Below are 16441 nucleotides of genomic sequence, written 5' to 3'. Positions count from 1 at the left end.
TAAGGTATGGTGAGTCCACGGCTTGAGTAATACTGTTAGGAATATTACTCCTGGCCAGCAGGAGGAGGCAAAGAGCACCACAGTTAAGCTGTTAAGTATCACGCCCTTACCCACAACCCCAGTCATTCTCTTTGCCTTCGGTGCATGGAGGAGGTGAAGTTTAGGTGTCTGAAGAAAAATTTTGATTTAATCTACAAGCAAGTTTTGAGGTATAGACGTATTCCACGTCATTCCTTGCAGTCGGGTAGTGGTGGCTTTAAAGCAGTTAGGAAAACTCAGTAAGTACCTCTTTACAAGTTCCTAACAATTGCTGCCCTAGTTTAGAAAGCCAGAGTTGGTTACTCTGTTCTTTCTTTTTCAAAGGTCTCTGTGAAGAACTGTCTTCTTATACCTTGTAACTGTCTACATGCTGGACAGCGGAGCAGGTAAGTGCTTTTTCTTCCAGTTGGGAAGACCATGCACTTAACAAATTAAAAGACACTGTTTTTTAATTGGGACGTAGATAATCCTGTGGTATGGGTTACACTGGGGTATGAAACAGGCACTGTAGCATGTGTGAGACTAACATTTAAACTCTTTTAAAAAGAAAGGGTAAAATGTTTTTATTAGGCTTTATTTTCTGACACATATTTACTTGATAAAACAATACAAGTTTAAACTGGAAGTAAGGCTGCATTTTCTTTTTCAGCAGCTTATTAATTTCTCCTTTTCTTTAAAATAAACCGATGCAACATTTTAAACTGTTCAGTTTGAAAAAACGGTTATTTCTGATACTCGGTGTACCAGGTAGATATTTTTAGTTCCTTTCTGTGTCGCAGCAGTAATTTGAACTCAGCAGTTGCGGTCACATTGACAGGCTTTACTTCATAAATTCTCTGAGGAAAAAGTTGTTTTTCTCCATTTCTGGGTGATCCTCTCAGGATGATGCTGTTAAAATAATACCTCGGCTTTCTCCTGCTACGTCCCAAGCCTCAGTGGCGTCACATGCAGTGCCCTGCGGTTCCTCTATAACTCCTAGTGGACTTTATTTAAAGGCAGAAATTGCTGCACAGGTATCTTCAGCAGTATCTGCGGCATTAGCTGCCATTTCCAGATTACAGGGATAACGCAAGAGGAAATCTAGAAATTCAGAAAGTAAGGTGTCTGTCCTCAGTTCTGCTTCCCAAGTTGCCCTCTCTCATAAGTCTGATAAGGAAAATACATCGGGACTTTCTGAGGGTGAAATTTCAGATTTGGACAGTATAATTCCTCCTTCTGAGACGGAGGTAGTATTCTTCAGATTTAAGCTTGAACACCTTCACTTATTGTTAAAGGAGGTTTTAGCTACTTTAGATGACTTGGATACCCCGGTCGTTGTCACCCCTAACAAATCTAGTAAACTTAAAGGGATACTAAACCCAAATTTTTTATTTCATGATTCAGATGGAGCATGTGATTTTAAGCAACTTTCTAATTTACTCCTATTATCAATTTTTCTTCGTTCTCTTGCTACCTTTATTTGAAAAAGAAGTCATCTAACATAAGGAGCCAGCCCATTTTTGGTTCAGACCATGAACAGCACTTGTTTATTGGTTTATTGCATTTAGCCACCAATCATCAAGCACAACCCAGGTTGTGAATAAAAATGGGCTGGCTTCTAAACTTTCTTGCTTTTCAAGTAAAGATAGCAAGAACATGAAGAAAAATTGATAATCGGAGTAAATTAGAAAGTTGCTTAAAATTGCATGCTCTATCTGAATCATGAAAGAAAACATTTGGGTTCAGTGTCCCTGAAATAGTTTCTTTGATGAACCTTCCACTTCAGAGGTTTTTCCTGTGCCGGACCGTGCTAGGGAGATTATCTCACAGGAATGGGAGAAACCAGGGGTGTCCTTTTCTCCAACATTGGTGTGTCCGGTCCACGGCGTCATCCTTACTTGTGGGATATTCTCTTCCCCAACAGGAAATGGCAGAGTCCCAGCAAAGCTGGTCACATGATCCCTCCTAGGCTCCGCCCACCCCAGTCATTCTCTTTGCCGTTGCACAGGCAACATCTCCACGGAGATGGTTAAGAGTTTTTTGTAGTTTTATTCTTCTATCAAGTGTTTGTTATTTTAAAATAGTGCTGGTATGTACTATTTACTCTGAAACAGAAAAGGATGAAGATTTCTGTTTGTAAGAGGAAGATGATTTTTAGCAGACAGTAACTAAAATCGATTGCTGTTTCCACACAGGACTGTTGAGATGAAGTAACTTCAGTTGGGGGAAACAGTTAGCAGTCTTTTCTGCTTAAGGTATGACTAGCCATATTTCTAACAAGACCATGTAATGCTGGAAGGCTGTCATTTCCTCTCATGGGGACCGGTAAGCCATTTTCTTAGTTAAACATAAAAGAATAAAGGGCTTCAAAAAGGGCTTAAAAACTGGTAGACATTTTTCTGGGCTAAAACAATTGCTTTACTAGGCATATTATGCAGATTCTAACTAATTATTGGTATTATAATCTTGGGGAACGTTTAGAAAAACGGCAGGCACTGTTGGACACCTTTTTCAGATGGGGGCCTTTCTAGTTATAGACAGAGCCTCATTCTGGGACTGTATAGGGGTTAAATGTAAAAACGGCTCCGGTTCCGTTAATTTAAGGGTTAAAGCTCTGAAATTTGGTGTGCAATACTTTTAATGCTTTAAGACACTGTGGTGAAATTTTGGTGAATTTTGAACAATTCCTTCATACTTTTTCACATATTCAGTAATAAAGTGTTTTCAGTTTGAAATTTAAAGTGACAGTAACGGTTTTATTTTAAAACGTTTTTTGTGCTTTGTTGACAAGTTTAAGCCTGTTTAACTTGTCTGTACCATCAGATAAGCTATGTTCTATATGTATGAAAGCCAATGTGTCTCCCCATTTAAATTTATGTGATAATTGTGCCATAGTGTCCAAACAAAGTAAGGACAGTAATGCAACAGATAATGATATTGCCCAAGATGATTCCTCAAATGAGGGGAGTAAACATGATACTACATCATCCCCTACTGTGTCTACACCAGTTATGCCCACACAGGAGGCCCCTAGTACATCTAGTGCGCCAATACTTATTACTATGCAACAATTAACGGCTGTAATGGATAACTCCATAGCAAATCTTTTATCCAAAATGCCTACTTATCAGAGAAAGCGCGATTGCTCTGTTTTAAACACTGAAGAGCAAGAGGACGCTGATGATAACTGTTCTGACATACCCTCACACCAATCTCAAGGGGCCATGAGGGAGGTTTTGTCAGATGGGGAAATTTCAGATTCAGGAAAAATTTCTCATCAAGCTGAACCTGATGTTGTGACATTTAAATTTAAATTAGAACATCTCCGCGCACTGCTTAAGGAGGTGTTATCTACTCTGGATGATTGTGACAATTTGGTCATTCCAGAGAAATTATGTAAGATGGACAAGTTCCTAGAGGTTCCGGTGCCCCCCAACGCTTTTCCTATACCCAAGCGGGTGGCGGACATAGTAAATAAAGAGTGGGAAAGGCCCGGCATACCTTTTGTTCCCCCCCCTATATTTAAGAAATTATTTCCTATAGTCGACCCCAGAAAGGACTTATGGCAGACAGTCCCCAAGGTCGAGGGGGCGGTTTCTACTCTAAACAAACGCACTACTATTCCTATCGAAGATAGTTGTGCTTTCAAAGATCCTATGGATAAGAAATTAGAGGGTTTGCTTAAAAAGATTTTTGTACAGCAAGGTTACCTTCTACAACCAATTTCATGCATTGTTCCTGTCACTACGGCAGCGTGTTTCTGGTTCGAGGAACTAGAAAAATCGCTCAGTAAAGAATCTTCGTATGAGGAGGTTATGGACAGAGTTCAAGCACTTAAATTGGCTAACTCTTTTGTTTTAGATGCCGCTTTGCAATTAGCTAGATTAGCGGCGAAAAATTCAGGGTTTGCTGTCGTGGCGCGCAGAGTGCTTTGGCTAAAGTCTTGGTCAGCGGATGTGTCTTCCAAGACAAAATTGCTTAACATTCCTTTCAAAGGTAAAACATTATTTGGACCTGATTTGAAAGAGATTATTTCAGACATCACTGGGGGAAAGGGCCACGCCCTCCCACAGGATAGGTCTTTTAAGGCTAATAATAAGCCTAATTTTCGTCCCTTTCGCAGAAACGGACCAGTCTCTAATTCGCAAGAGGGTAATACTTCACAACCCAAACCAGCCTGGAAACCAATGCAAGGATGGAACAAGGGTAAGCAGGCCAAGAAGCCTACCACTGCTACCAAAACAGCATGAAGGGATAGCCCCCGATCCGGGACCGGATCTAGTGGGGGGCAGACTTTCTCTCTTTGCTCAGGCTTGGGCAAGAGATGTTCAGGATCCTTGGGCGCTAGAAATAGTTTCTCAAGGTTATCTCCTGGAATTCAAGGAACTACCCCCAAGGGGAAGGTTCCACAGGTCTCAATTATCTTCAAACCAAATAAAGAGACAGGCATTCTTACATTGTGTAGAAGACCTGTTAAAGATGGGAGTGATACATCCAGTTCCAATAAGAGAACAAGGAATGGGATTTTATTCCAATCTGTTCATAGTTCCCAAAAAAGAGGGAACATTCAGACCAATTTTGGATCTAAAGATCCTAAACAAATTTCTCAGGGTACCATCGTTCAAAATGGAAACTATTCGAACGATCCTACCTACTATCCAATCAATTTATGACTGCCGTGGATTTAAAGGATGCGTACCTACATATTCCTATCCACAAGGAACATCATCAGTTCCTAAGGTTCGCTTTTCTGGACAAGCATTACCAGTTTATGGCACTTCCATTTGGATTAGCCACTGCTCCAAGGATTTTCACAAAGGTACTAGGGTCCCTTCTAGCGGTTCTAAGACCAAGGGGCATTGCAGTAGTACCTTACTTGGACGACATCCTGATTCAAGCGTCGTCCCTGTCAAAAGCAAAGGCTCATACGGACATCGTCCTAGCCTTTCTCAGATCTCACGGATGGAAGGTGAACAAAGAAAAAAGTTCTCTGTCCCCGTCAACAAGAGTTCCCTTCTTGGGAACAATAATAGATTCCTTAGAAATGAGGATTTTTCTGACAGAGGTCAGAAAATCAAAACTTCTAAGCTCTTGTCAAGTACTTCATTCTGTTCCTCGTCCTTCCATAGCGCAGTGCATGGAAGTAATAGGATTGATGGTTGCAACAATGGACATAGTGCTTTTTGCACGAATTCATCTAAGACCATTACAACTGTGCATGCTCAGACAGTGGAATGGGGATTATACAGACTTGTCTCCGATGATTCAAGTAGATCAAAAGACCAGAGATTCACTCCGATGGTGGCTGACCCTGGACAATCTGTCACAGGGAATGAGCTTCCGCAGACCAGAGTGGGTCATTGTCACGACCGACGCCAGCCTAGTGGGCTGGGGCGCGGTCTGGGAATCCCTGAAAGCTCAGGGTCTATGGTCTCGGGAAGAGTCTCTTCTCCCGATAAACATTCTGGAACTGAGAGCGATATTCAATGCTCTCAGAGCTTGGCCTCAACTAGCAAAGGCCAAATTCATAAGGTTTCAGTCAGACAACATGACGACCGTTGCATATATCAATCATCAGGGGGGAACAAGGACTTCCCTGGCGATGAAAGAAGTGACCAAGATAATTCAATGGGCGGAGGATCATTCCTGCCACTTGTCTGCGATCCACATCCCAGGAGTGGAAAATTGGGAAGCGGATTTTCTGAGTCGTCAGACATTCCATCCGGGGGAGTGGGAACTCCATCCGGAAATCTTTGCCCAAATAACTCAATTATGGGGAATTCCAGACATGGATCGGATGGCGTCTCGTCAGAACTTCAAGGTTCCTTGCTACGGGTCCAGATCCAGGGATCCCAAGGCGACCCTAGTAGATGCACTAGTAGCACCTTGGACCTTCAACCTAGCTTATGTATTCCCACCGTTTCCTCTCATCCCCAGGCTGGTAGCCAGGATCAATCAGGAGAGGGCTTCGGTGATCTTGATAGCTCCTGCGTGGCCACGCAGAACTTGGTATGCAGACCTGGTGAATATGTCATCGGCTCCACCATGGAAGCTACCTTTGAGACAGGACCTTCTTGTTCAGGGTCCATTCGAACATCCGAATCTGGTTTCCCTCCAACTGACGGCTTGGAGATTGAACGCTTGATTTTATCAAAGCGTGGGTTTTCAGATTCTGTAATAGATACTCTGATTCAGGCTAGAAAGCCTGTAACTAGAAAAATTTACCATAAAATATGGAAAAAATATATCTGTTGGTGTGAATCTAAAGGATTCCCATGGAACAAGATAAAAATTCCTAAGATTCTATCCTTTCTACAAGAAGGTTTGGAGAAAGGATTATCTGCAAGTTCTCTGAAGGGACAGATCTCTGCTTTATCTGTTTTACTTCACAAAAGACTGGCAGCTGTGCCAGATGTTCAAGCATTTGTTCAGGCTCTGGTTAGGATCAAGCCTGTTTACAGACCTTTGACTCCTCCCTGGAGTCTAAATCTAGTTCTTTCAGTTCTTCAAGGGGTTCCGTTTGAACCCTTACATTCCGTAGATATTAAGTTATTATCTTGGAAAGTTTTGTTTTTGGTTGCAATTTCTTCTGCTAGAAGAGTTTCAGAGTTATCTGCTCTGCAGTGTTCTCCGCCCTATCTGGTGTTCCATGCAGATAAGGTGGTTTTGCGTACTAAGCCTGGTTTTCTTCCGAAAGTTGTTTCCAACAAAAATATTAACCAGGAGATAGTTGTACCTTCTTTGTGTCCGAATCCAGTTTCAAAGAAGGAACGTTTGTTACACAATTTGGACGTAGTCCGTGCTCTAAAATTCTATTTAGAGGCTACTAAAGATTTCAGACAAACATCTTCCTTGTTTGTTGTTTATTCTGGTAAAAGGAGAGGTCAAAAAGCGACTTCTATACCTCTCTTTCCTTTTGGCTTAAAAGCATTATCCGATTGGCTTATGAGACTGCCGGACGGCAGCCTCCTGAAAGAATCACAGCTCACTCCACTAGGGCTGTGGCTTCCACATGGGCCTTCAAGAACGAGGCTTCTGTTGACCAGATATGTAAGGCAGCGACTTGGTCTTCACTGCACACTTTTGCCAAATTTTACAAATTTGATACTTTTGCTTCTTCGGAGGCTATTTTTGGGAGAAAGGTTTTGCAAGCCGTGGTGCCTTCCATTTAGGTGACCTGATTTGCTCCCTCCCTTCATCCGTGTCCTAAAGCTTTGGTATTGGTTCCCACAAGTAAGGATGACGCCGTGGACCGGACACACCAATGTTGGAGAAAACAGAATTTATGCTTACCTGATAAATTACTTTCTCCAACGGTGTGTCCGGTCCACGGCCCGCCCTGGTTTTTTAATCAGGTCTGATGAATTATTTTCTCTAACTACAGTCACCACAGTATCATATGGTTTCTCCTATATATATTTCCTCCTGTCCGTCGGTCGAATGACTGGGGTGGGCGGAGCCTAGGAGGGATCATGTGACCAGCTTTGCTGGGACTCTTTGCCATTTCCTGTTGGGGAAGAGAATATCCCACAAGTAAGGATGACGCCGTGGACCGGACACACCGTTGGAGAAAGTAATTTATCAGGTAAGCATAAATTCTGTTTTCTCCCATTTTTAAGAAAAGGTTTCCTGTCGAGGACTCCATTATACCCTTGGTATACTGTACCCAATGTGGAATGTGAATCTGGAAAAAAGCTCTATTTCCCCTGCTACAAGAGTAGTGTTCTTAGGGACCATAATAGATTCTCTTATTGATAAAGATTTTTCTGACACAGGTCAGGAAAAACAAAATCATTTCCTCTTGCCTCTCTTCCTGGGTGATCGTGACCATGGATGCCAGCCTGCTGGGCTGGGGAGCAGTCTGAAACTTAGGGCCTTTGGACTCGGGAGGAGTCTGCTCTTCCCATCAACATTTTGGAGTTGAGGGTGATTTACAATGCTCTATTGGCTTGGCATCGGTTGTTCTCAGCCCAGTTTATCATGTTCCAGTCAGACAACATGACCTCTGTAGCTTACATCAATCGCCAGGGAGGAACGTGGAGTTCATTAGCCATGAAGGCGGTTACTCAGATTCTTCAGTGGGCAGAGACCCACAATTGCAGTCTATCTGCCATCCACATTCCAGGAGTAGACAATTGGGAAGCAGATTTCTGAGTTGGTCATTGGGACCATGATTCAGGCTCGCAAGCCTGTTACTAGAAAGATTTACCATAAGATACAGCGTAAATATCTTTATTGGTGTGAATCCAAGGGCTACTCTTGGAGTAGAATTAGAATTCCTAGAATTTTATCTTTTCTTCAGGAGGACCTGGAGAAGGTATTGTCAGTCAGTACCCTGAAGGGTCAGATTTCTGCTTTATCAGTTTTACTACATAAACGTTTGGCGGATGTGCCAGATGTGCAATTTTTTTGTCAGGCCTTGGTCAAAATCAGGCCCGTCTTTAAGTCTGTTGCTCCTCCTTGGAGCCTTTACCTTGTTCTTAAAGTTTTACAGCTGGCTCCGTTTGAGCCGTTGCATTCCATAGACATTAAGTTGTTATTTTGGAAGGTTTTGTTTCTTTTGCTATCTCTTCTGCTCAAAGAGTCTCGGAACTCTCAGCTTTGCAGTGTGATTCCCCTTATCTTATTTTTCATGCAGATAAGGGGGTTGTTTGTACTAAGTTAGGTTTCCTTCCTAAGGTTGTTTCTAATAGAAATATCATTCAAGAAATTGTTGTTCCCTCTCTGTGTCCTAATCCTCCTCCTTCCAAAGAACATTCGTTACACAATTTGGATGTTGTACGTGCTCTTAAATTCTACTTGCAGGTGACTAAGGATTTTCGCCAGTCCTCTGTCCTCTTTGTCTGTTTCTCTGGGAAACGTAAAGGTCAGAAATCTACTGCTACTACTCTTTCTTTTTGGTTACGAAGTATAATTAGTTTGTCTTATGAAACTGCTGGACAGCAGCCTCCTGCGAGAATTATGGCTCATTCGACAAGAGCGGTTTCCTCTTCTTGGGCTTTCAAAAATGAAGCTTCTGTGGAACAAACTTGCAAGGCTGCAACTTGGTCTTCTTTACATACTTTTTTCAAAATTTTAAAAATGTGATACTTTTGCCTCGGCTGGGTCTTCTTTTGGGAGAAAGGTTCTTTAAGCGGTGGTGCTTTCTGTTTAGGACTGCCTGTCTTGTCCCTCCCTATTAATCCATGTCCTCTAGCTTGGGTATTGGTTCCCAACAGTAATTACTCAAGCTGTGGACTCGCCATATCTTAGGAAAGAAAAATAAAATGTATGCTTACCTGATAAATTTATTTATTTCCAGATATGGTGAGTTCACGGCCCCACCCTTTATTTTAAGACAGTTATATTGACTATAACCTCAAGCACCTCTACACACCTCTGTTACTCCTTTTCTTTCATGTAATTAACAAGAGTCCATGAGCTAGTGACGTATGGGATATACATTCCTACCAGGAGGGGCAAAGTTTCCCAAACCTTAAAATGCCTATAAATACACCCCTCACCACACCCACAAATCAGTTTTACAAACTTTGCCTCCAAGGGAGGTGGTGAAGTAAGTTTGTGCTAGATTCTACGTTGATATGCGCTCCGCAGCAAGTTGGAGCCCGGTTTTCCTCTCAGCGTGCAGTGAATGTCAGAGGGATGTGAGGAGAGTATTGCCTATTGAATGCAGTGATCTCCTTCTACGGGGTCTATTTCATAAGGTTCTCTGTTATCGGTCGTAGAGATTCATCTCTTACCTCCCTTTTCAGATCGACGATATACTCTTATATTTACCATTTCCTCTACTGATTCTCGTTTCAGTACTGGTTTGGCTTTCTACAAACATGTAGATGAGTGTCCTGGGGTAAGTAAGTCTTATTTTCTGTGACACTCTAAGCTATGGTTGGGCACTTTATTTATAAAGTTCTAAATATATGTATTCAAACATTTATTTGCCTTGACTCAGAATGTTCAACTTTCCTTATTTCCAGACAGTCAGTTTCATATTTGGGATTATGCTTTAATTATCATATTTTTTCTTACCTCAAAAATTTGACTTTTTCCCTGTGGGCTGTTAGGCTCGCGGGGGCTGAAAATGCTTCATTTTATTGCGTCATTTTTGGCGCGGACTTTTTTGGCGCAAAAATTCATTTCCGTTTCCGGCGTCATACGTGTCGCCGGAAGTTGCGTCATTTTTTGACGTTATTTTGCGCCAAAAATGTCGGCGTTCCGGATGTTGCGTCATTTTTGGCGCCAAAAAATATGGGCGTCGCTTTTGTCTCCACGTTATTTCAGTCTCATTTTTCATTTGCTTCTGGTTGCTAGAAGCTTGATGTTTGGCATTTTTTTCCCATTCCTGAAACTGTCTTATAAGGAATTTGATCTATTTTGCTTTATATGTTGTTTTTTCTCTTACATATTGCAAGATGTCTCACGTTGCATCTGAGCCAGAAGATACTACAGGAAAACCTCTGCCTGCTGGATCTACCAAAGCTAAGTGTATCTGCTGTAAACTTTTGGTAGCTATTTCTCCAGCTGTTGTTTGTATTAAATGTCATGACAAACTTGTTAATGCAGATAATATTTCCTTTAGTGATGTACCATTGCCTGTTGCAGTTCCCTCAACATCTAAGGTGCAGAATGTTCCTGATAACATAAGAGATTTTGTTTCTGAATCCATAAAGAAGGCTTTGTCTGTTATTTCTCCTTCTAGTAAACGTAAAAAGTCTTTTAAATCTTCTCTTTCTACAGATGAATTTTTAAATGAACACCATCATTCTGATTCTTTGGACTCTTCTGGTTCAGAGGATTCTGTCTCAGAGATTGATGCTGATAAATCTTCATATTTATTTAAGATGGAATTTATTCGCTCTTTACTTAAAGAAGTACTAATTGCTTTAGAAATAGAGGATTCTAGTCCTCTTGATACTAATTCTATACGTTTAGATAAGGTTTTTAAAGCTCCTGCGGTTATTCCAGAAGTCTTTCCTGTTCCTAATGCTATTTCTGCAGTAATTGCTAAGGAATGGGATAGATTGGGTAATTCATTTACTCCTTCTAAACGTTTTAAGCAATTATATCCTGTTCCGCCTGACAGGTTAGAATTTTGGGACAAAATCCCTAAAGTTGATGGGGCTATTTCTACCCTTGCTAAACGTACTACCATTCCTACATCAGATGGTACCTCGTTTAAGGATCCTTTAGATAGAAAAATTGAATCTTTTCTAAGAAAAGCTTATCTATGTTCAGGTAATCTTCTTAGACCTGCTATATCATTGGCTGATGTTGCTGCAGCTTCAACTTTTTGGTTGGAAACTCTAGCGCAACAAGTAACAAATCGTGATTCTCATGATATTATTATTCTTCTCCAGCATGCTAATAATTTCATCTGTGATGCCATTTTTGATATTATTAGAGTTGATGTTAGATTTATGTCTCTGGCTATCTTAGCCAGAAGAGCTTTATGGCTTAAGACTTGGAATGCTGATATGGCTTCTAAATCAACTCTACTTTCCATTTCTTTCCAGGGAAACAAATTATTTGGTTCTCAGTTGGATTCTATTATTTCAACTGTTACTGGTGGGAAAGGAACTTTTTTACCACAGGATAAAAAGTCTAAAGGTAAAAACAGGGCTAACAATCGTTTTCGATCCTTTCGTTTCAACAAAGAACAAAAGCCTGATCCTTCGTCCTCAGGAGCAGTTTCAGTTTGGAAACCATCTCCAGTCTGGAATAAATCCAAGCCTGCTAGAAAGGCAAAGCCTGCTTCTAAGTTCACATGAAGGTACGGCCCTCATTCCAGTTCCGCTGGTAGGGGGCAGGTTACGTTTTTTCAAAGAAATTTGGATCAATTCTGTTCACAATCTTTGGATTCAGAACATTGTTTCAGAAGGGTACAGAATTGGTTTCAAGATGAGACCTCCTGCAAAGAGATTTTTTCTTTCCCATGTCCCAGTAAATCCAGTGAAAGCTCAAGCATTTCTGAATTGTGTTTCAGATCTAGAGTTGGCTGGAGTAATTATGCCAGTTCCAGTTCCGGAACAGGGGATGGGGTTTTATTCAAATCTCTTCATTGTACCAAAGAAGGAGAATTCCTTCAGACCAGTTCTGGATCTAAAATTATTGAATCGCTATGTAAGGATACCAACGTTCAAGATGGTAACTGTAAGGACTATATTGCCTTTTGTTCAGCAAGGGAATTATATGTCCACAATAGATTTACAGGATGCATATCTGCATATTCCGATTCATCCAGATCATTATCAGTTCCTGAGATTCTCTTTTCTAGACAAGCATTACCAATTTGTGGCTCTACCGTTTGGCCTTGCTACAGCTCCAAGAATTTTCACAAAGATTCTCGGTGCCCTTCTGTCTGTAATCAGAGAACAGGGTATTGTGGTATTTCCTTATTTGGACGATATCTTGGTACTTGCTCCGTCTTTACATTTAGCAGAGTCTCATACGAATCGACTTGTGTTGTTTCTTCAAGATCATGGTTGGAGGATCAATTTACTAAAAAGTTCTTTGATTCCTCAAACAAGGGTAACCTTTCTGGGTTTCCAGATAGATTCAGTGTCCATGACTCTGTCTTTAACAGACAAGAGACGTCTAAAATTGATTACAGCTTGTCGAAACCTTCAGTCACAATCATTCCCTTCGGTAGCCTTATGCATGGAAATTCTAGGTCTTATGACTGCTGCATCGGACGCGATCCCCTTTGCTCGTTTTCACATGCGACCTCTTCAGCTCTGTATGCTGAACCAATGGTGCAGGGATTACACGAAGATATCTCAATTAATATCTTTAAAACCGATTGTTCGACACTCTCTAACGTGGTGGACAGATCACCATCGTTTAATTCAGGGGGCTTCTTTTGTTCTTCCGACCTGGACTGTAATTTCAACAGATGCAAGTCTCACAGGTTGGGGAGCTGTGTGGGGATCTCTGACGGCACAAGGAGTTTGGGAATCTCAGGAGGTGAGATTACCGATCAATATTTTGGAACTCCGTGCAATTTTCAGAGCTCTTCAGTTTTGGCCTCTTCTGAAGAGAGAATCGTTCATTTGTTTTCAGACAGACAATGTCACAACTGTGGCATACATCAATCATCAAGGAGGGACTCACAGTCCTCTGGCTATGAAAGAAGTATCTCGAATTTTGGTTTGGGCGGAATCCAGCTCCTGTCTAATCTCTGCGGTTCATATCCCAGGTGTAGACAATTGGGAAGCGGATTATCTCAGTCGCCAAACGTTGCATCCGGGCGAATGGTCTCTTCACCCAGAGGTATTTCTTCAGATTGTTCAATTGTGGGGGCTCCCAGAGATAGATCTGATGGCCTCTCATCTAAACAAGAAACTTCCCAGGTATCTGTCCAGATCCCGGGATCCTCAGGCGGAGGCAGTGGATGCATTATCACTTCCTTGGAAGTATCATCCTGCCTATATCTTTCCGCCTCTAGTTCTTCTTCCAAGAGTAATCTCCAAGATTCTGAGGGAATGCTCGTTTGTTCTGCTAATAGCTCCGGCATGGCCTCACAGGTTTTGGTATGCGGATCTTGTCCGGATGGCATCTTGCCAGCCATGGACTCTTCCGTTAAGACCAGACCTTCTGTCACAAGGTCCTTTTTTCCATCCGGATCTGAAATCCTTAAATTTAAAGGTATGGAGATTGAACGCTTGATTCTTGGTCATAGAGGTTTCTCTGACTCCGTGATTAATACTATGTTACAGGCTCGTAAATCTGTATCTCGAGAGATATATTATAGAGTCTGGAAGACTTATATTTCTTGGTGTCTTTCTCATCATTTTTCTTGGCATTCTTTTAGAATACCGAGAATTTTACAATTTCTTCAGGATGGTTTGGATAAGGGTTTGTCCGCAAGTTTTTTGAAAGGACAAATCTCTGCTCTTTCTGTTCTTTTTCACAGAAAGATTGCTATTCTTCCTGATATTCATTGTTTTGTACAAGCTTTGGTTCGTATAAAACCTGTCATTAAGTCAATTTCTCCTCCTTGGAGTTTGAATTTGGTTCTGGGAGCTCTTCAAGCTCCTCCGTTTGAACCTATGCATTCATTGGACATTAAATTACTTTCTTGGAAAGTTTTGTTCCTTTTGGCTATCTCTTCTGCTAGAAGAGTTTCTGAATTATCTGCTCTTTCATGTGAGTCTCCTTTTCTGATTTTTCATCAGGATAAGGCGGTGTTGCGAACTTCTTTTGAATTTTTACCTAAAGTTGTGAATTCCAACAACATTAGTAGAGAAATTGTGGTTCCTTCATTATGTCCTAATCCTAAGAATTCTAAGGAGAAATCATTGCATTCTTTGGATGTTGTTAGAGCTTTGAAATATTATGTTGAAGCTACGAAATCTTTCCGTAAGACTTCTAGTCTATTTGTTATCTTTTCCGGTTCTAGGAAAGGCCAGAAAGCTTCTGCCATTTCTTTGGCATCTTGGTTGAAATCTTTAATTCATCTTGCCTATGTTGAGTCGGGTAAAACTCCGCCTCAAAGAATTACAGCTCATTCTACTAGGTCAGTATCTACTTCCTGGGCGTTTAGGAATGAAGCTTCGGTTGACCAGATCTGCAAAGCAGCAACTTGGTCTTCTTTGCATACTTTTACTAAATTCTACCATTTTGATGTATTTTCTTCTTCTGAAGCAGTTTTTGGTAGAAAAGTTCTTCAGGCAGCGGTTTCAGTTTGAATCTTCTGCTTATGTTTTTTGTTAAACTTTATTTTGGGTGTGGATTATTTTCAGCAGGAATTGGCTGTCTTTATTTTATCCCTCCCTCTCTAGTGACTCTTGTGTGGAAAGATCCACATCTTGGGTAGTCATTATCCCATACGTCACTAGCTCATGGACTCTTGTTAATTACATGAAAGAAAACATAATTTATGTAAGAACTTACCTGATAAATTCATTTCTTTCATATTAACAAGAGTCCATGAGGCCCACCCTTTTTTGTGGTGGTTATGATTTTTTTGTATAAAGCACAATTATTCCAATTCCTTATTTTATATGCTTCGCACTTTTTCTTATCACCCCACTTCTTGGCTATTCGTTAAACTGATTTGTGGGTGTGGTGAGGGGTGTATTTATAGGCATTTTAAGGTTTGGGAAACTTTGCCCCTCCTGGTAGGAATGTATATCCCATACGTCACTAGCTCATGGACTCTTGTTAATATGAAAGAAATGAATTTATCAGGTAAGTTCTTACATAAATTATGTTTTTCTCCATTTCCCTTTGGTCGAATGACTGGGGGTTGTGGGTAAGGGAGTGATACTCAACAGTTTAACTGTGGTGCTCTTTGCCTCCTCCTGCTGGCTAGGAGTGATATTCCCAACAGTATTTACTCAAGTCGTGGACTCACCATATCCGGAAATAAATACATTTATAAGGTAAGCATAAATTTTGTTTTTTAATATGCAGTTGCACAATAGTTATTGTGTCCGATATTTTACTCATTGTTTGAGGAAGCCAGGATTGTACATTTTAAAGGCATATTAAAAAGAATGAGATTATAATATAAAATGTAGCATTATGACAGAAACAAAAAAAACTTTGCAATATACTTTCGTTATTTATTTCTCTTGTAAAGGTGTATCCAGTTACGGGTTCATCCATTACTTGTGGGATATTCTCCTTCCCAACAGGAAGTTGCAAGAGGACACCCGCAGCAGAGCTGTCTATATAGCTCCTCCCCTAACTGCCACCCCCAGTCATTCTCTTGCAACTCTCGACAAGAAAGGAAGTATCGAGATATGTGGTGACTTAGTGTAGTTTTTACCTTCAATCAAGAGTTAATTTTTAAACGGTACAGGCGTTGTACTGTTTTACTCTCAGGCAGAAATTGGAAGAAGAATCTGCCTGGAGGTTGATGATCTTAGCGGTTTGTAACTAAGGTCCATTGCTGTTCTCACACATAACTGAAGAGTATGGAAAGAAAACTTCAGTTGGGGGGACGGTTTCCAGATCACCTGCTTTGAGGTATGTTCAGTATATTTTTTTCTAGAGAGATAAGGTCTAGAAAATGCTGACAATGCCTTGTATAAGGTAAGCCTATGTATGAGGTAAGCCTGATACAGTGATTTAACAACGACTGGGATCATGCTTACAAGATAAGGGTAATATTCATGTTAACTCTCATATTACTTAGTGTAAAAACGTTTGCATAACTTACAGAAAAAACGTTTTTTCTCTGAGGGTGATAAATCTTTATTTGGGGCCTAGTTTTCCACATGGCTTGTTAGATCACTCCTAGGAGTACTTTTTTAAGGCCCTCTGACATTGAGTGCATGGTGGGAGGGGCCTATTCAGACTGAGACATCCAGCTTCCCTAAAGGAGTCTGGCATCTAGGACCGCTATAGAGGGTTTTTATCCTGCAAATCGTGTTTAAGGACAGGTAGGAGCCACAGCAGAGCTGTGGCAGTGTGTTTGACT

At 41.0% G+C, this 16441-nt stretch overlaps 1 protein-coding gene across 1 annotated transcript in view; it reads left to right on the top strand.

Moving 5' to 3' along the window:
* LOC128664348 (transcriptional regulator QRICH1) overlaps window positions 1–16441 on the top strand; it is a 314109-nt gene that overhangs the window by 166163 nt on the left and 131505 nt on the right. The window lies entirely within an intron of this gene.

Source organism: Bombina bombina, chromosome 6, assembly GCF_027579735.1.
Source record: "Bombina bombina isolate aBomBom1 chromosome 6, aBomBom1.pri, whole genome shotgun sequence".
Classification (NCBI taxonomy): Eukaryota; Metazoa; Chordata; class Amphibia; order Anura; family Bombinatoridae; genus Bombina; species Bombina bombina.
Note: the sequence above shows the minus strand (reverse complement) of the source record. Positions and strands in the feature narration are given on the sequence as shown.